The sequence below is a fragment of the Diaphorina citri genome, unplaced genomic scaffold (genome assembly GCF_000475195.1).
Source record: "Diaphorina citri unplaced genomic scaffold, Diaci psyllid genome assembly version 1.1 scaffold82, whole genome shotgun sequence".
Taxonomy (NCBI): domain Eukaryota; kingdom Metazoa; phylum Arthropoda; class Insecta; order Hemiptera; family Psyllidae; genus Diaphorina; species Diaphorina citri.
In genome coordinates this window covers 57605-61687 of record NW_007377519.1, presented here as the reverse complement: position 1 = coordinate 61687, position 4083 = coordinate 57605, and the positions used below count along the sequence as shown (strand labels likewise).

At 31.8% G+C, this 4083-nt stretch overlaps 2 long non-coding RNA genes across 2 annotated transcripts; one reads left to right on the top strand and one right to left on the bottom strand.

The window, feature by feature from the left end:
• Positions 1-216: 216 nt before the first annotated feature.
• Positions 217-1491, bottom strand: LOC113473100. The gene is made up of 2 exons (XR_003395174.1): positions 1294-1491; positions 217-432 (listed from the first exon to the last, which is right to left on the bottom strand). It is a non-coding gene; the product is annotated as an uncharacterized LOC113473100 (long non-coding RNA).
• Positions 1492-2269: 778 nt separating this feature from the next.
• Positions 2270-3925, top strand: LOC113473116. The gene is made up of 2 exons (XR_003395181.1): positions 2270-2479; positions 3517-3925. It is a non-coding gene; the product is annotated as an uncharacterized LOC113473116 (long non-coding RNA).
• The last annotated feature ends 158 nt before the right edge of the window (positions 3926-4083 follow it).

The following is a 4083-nucleotide window of genomic DNA, read 5'->3' as shown; positions in this document are numbered from 1 at the left end:
ATTGAGATTAAGCACAGAACATAATAATTTCAGTACTTGTGTTTTTTTTTTCTCAAGCAGGAAGAATAGATTGGTCAGATTGCATGGACAGTTTCTCTCTTAACAAACTCAACTGAAAGACCAAATTCCATCCTATCTCCTCTTGATTGAGAATATCAAAGTTAACCTTTTTTACTTTCATTATCCTATAGGAAGGAAAGTAATATAATCAGGTGATTTTTTTCCCCCAAGTTGACTGAGCTTTTTTTTACTGAAAGTTGGTAGGTTTGAATAGCCAAGTAAGATTTTATAGCTAGTGTAAAAAAATGTCTTCCAATGAAAATATGTTGAATAAAATTTAAAATCTGACCTGAGACAGAGGACCTGCCTTTATCCACATCAAACAAACAAAGTGTATTCTGCACAAGAGCATTGTCTAGTGCGAGTGTACATCTGAAACATGACAAAAGCAGAGAGGATATTAGTTGACATTATTACTGAGTAAGACACACATGAAAAAATATCTAGGGATCTAAACAATTTTTTTAATGAGTTACACTGGTTTTTTTATTTCATAGCAATTAAATATCTGCTAAGTTGGAATTCATGCATACTTACTTATGTGTAGATGTATATCTCTTAATCTACATAACATCACCTTTCTAATTTCTTTTAGCTGAGTAGTGTGAGTAGTTATTTTTTAAACATTGATCATGGTTAACGGTTAACATACATTACATTTGATTTTCTATTTAGGATACTTCATGATAACTTTGTCCTTGGTTACTACACTCACTGTCTACATGAATTCCAAACCATGTACTGCAGTTTCTTTCAGATGAAACTAATGGGCATATTTCCTAGTTATGAAAAACCTACTAAAAGACTACTAATTTCTTTCAAAAATAATGATCGGCAAGACTCGAAGATGATCATGGCAGAAGCAAATTCCTCATTATTGATGATTGACTAAACAGTTCAAAAATATATGATCAGAGAATAGAAGCTCTGATATTTTGATTTGACTGTATAGTACAGATATTTTACTTTTTGTAATTATGTACTTTGGTCTGGTATATCTGCCAAATGGACCAAAATTTTAGGTGAAAGTTATGTACACAAACAAGTTCAGTAGAACTTCAGCAAACAAGGATCCAATAAACAATGCAAAATACTGGCAGATTTTGGAAATTTTCAGTACTTGGAACATAACCAAGGCCTGTGATGTGTTGAGGAGGTATTGGTTTCGGTTGGAAAAGTAAGTTTGGATGGCATAAAAGGTCCTAAAAGGCCGTAAAACATTTCAAAAATTACCTTTGTCAAAGTTCGATTCCAAGCAGTTTTTTGCTCTCCAAATAATAATGGGTAATCCAAACAAGGCACTCACAACATTTACACTATGGTAAAAGCACTTCGAAATCACTAAAATTAACTTTTAAAAGGCCAAAAACCCGAAATTTACAACCGAAAATGTCGAAAAAAAGGTCCTAATCTGGTTCAAAATTTAGAACCTTGGCGGTTAACTTTTTTTGATTCGGGATGGTAAACAAACGCGAAAAAATAAAAATAAACAAAATTGCTGAAGTTCTACTGAACTTGTTTGTGTACATAACTTTCACCTAAAATTTTGGTCCATTTGGCAGATATACCAGACCAAAGTACATAATTACAAAAAGTAAAATATCTGTACTATTCTCGGAACAGCTGACTTTTTGCTATCCTGTCCTCCTTTACTCTTCAATTTTGAGACTATATTTATAAACAACCCACTGTCAGCCTATGGAGGACAATTGAATTTTGAAAAAAGGTCAGGACTTATTTACATTTTACATTAATTTATAAAAGCTTAATTTTTCCACCATATTTTTCCTCGCAGAAAGTGTTTTCTACCGCAGTTCATTAATATTCTGTGGGAAATAATATTGTTTTTTTTTTTTTTTTTTTTTTTTTTTTTTCATACCTAAGTGAGTTCTTCAGTTCGCTAAACTAGGTACCTATTGTATTTCGAGAACCGGGATGAAAACTTAATTGAGATCAACCCCTTAACAAATAATATATCTGTAATAATAATAAAGAAGACAGTATCACATACATACACGTAATACCTATCGAAATGGTTTTAAATATGGGAAGGTACCTACCTACCTAAGTACCTAACACATAAAATAAAATATGCTACACCCAACACCCTACATGCGATGGACTACTCTTCATGACGTTAAATACAATGAGTAGATCTTTTGTTTATTTTTATTTTTTCGCGTTTGTTTACCATCCCGAATCAAAAAAAGTTAACCGCCAAGGTTCTAAATTTTGAACCAGATTAGGACCTTTTTTTCGACATTTTCGGTTGTAAATTTCGGGTTTTTGGCCTTTTAAAAGTTAATTTTAGTGATTTCGAAGTGCTTTTACCATAGTGTAAGTGTTGTGAGTGCCTTGTGTGGATTACCCATTATTATTTGGAGAGCAAAAAACTGCTTGGAATCGAACATTGACAAAGGTAATTTTTGAAATGTTTTACGGCCTTTTAGGACCTTTTATGCCATCCAAACTTACTTTTCCAACCGAAACCAATACCTCCTCAACACATCACAGGCCTTGGTTATGTTCCAAGTACTGAAAATTTCCAAAATCTGCCAGTATTTTGCATTGTTTATTGGATCCTTGTTTGCTGAAGTTCTACTGAACTTGTTTGTGTACATAACTTTCACCTAAAATTTTGGTCCATTTGGCAGATATACCAGACCAAAGTACATCATTACGAAAAGTAAAATATCTGTACTTTACAGTCAAATCAAAATATCAGAGCTTCTATTCTCTGATCATATATTTTTGAACTGTTTAGTCAATCATCAATAATGAGGAATTTGCTTCTGCCATGATCATCTTCGAGTCTTGCCGATCATTATTTTTGAAAGAAATTAGTAGTCTTTTAGTAGGTTTTTCATAACTAGGAAATATGCCCATTAGTTTCATCTGAAAGAAACTGCAGTTCTGATCATATATTTTTGAACTGTTTAGTCAATCATCAATAATGAGGAATTTGCTTCTGCCATGATCATCTTCGAGTCTTGCCGATCACTATTTTTGAAAGTAATTAGTAGTCTTTTAGTAGGTTTTTCATAACTAGGAAATATGCCCATTAGTTTCATCTGAAAGAAACTGCAGAACATGGTTTGGAATTCATGTAGACAGTGAGTGTAGTAACCAAGGACAAAGTTATCATGAAGTATCCTAAATAGAAAATCAAATGTAATGTATGTTAACCGTTAACCATGATCAATGTTTAAAAAATAACTACTCACACTACTCAGCTAAAAGAAATTAGAAAGGTGATGTTATGTAGATTAAGAGATATACATCTACACATAAGTAAGTATGCATGAATTCCAACTTAGCAGATATTTAATTGCTATGAAATAAAAAAACCAGTGTAACTCATTAAAAAAATTGTTTAGATCCCTAGATATTTTTTCATGTGTGTCTTACTCAGTAATAATGTCAACTAATATCCTCTCTGCTTTTGTCATGTTTCAGATGTACACTCGCACTAGACAATGCTCTTGTGCAGAATACACTTTGTTTGTTTGATGTGGATAAAGGCAGGTCCTCTGTCTCAGGTCAGATTTTAAATTTTATTCAACATATTTTCATTGGAAGACATTTTTTTACACTAGCTATAAAATCTTACTTGGCTATTCAAACCTACCAACTTTCAGTAAAAAAAAGCTCAGTCAACTTGGGGGAAAAAAATCACCTGATTATATTACTTTCCTTCCTATAGGATAATGAAAGTAAAAAAGGTTAACTTTGATATTCTCAATCAAGAGGAGATAGGATGGAATTTGGTCTTTCAGTTGAGTTTGTTAAGAGAGAAACTGTCCATGCAATCTGACCAATCTATTCTTCCTTCTTAGGAAAAAAAAAAAAAAAACACAAGTACTTACTGAAATTATTATGTTCTGTGCTTAATCTCAATTCTGAGAGGAGTAATTTATTTCCAATTACAATTGAGAGTTTGCAGAATACATAATAATTTTGGCAGTATACCATCCCATTAAAAAAAAAAAAAAAAAAAAAAAAAAAAAAAAAAAAAAAAAAAAT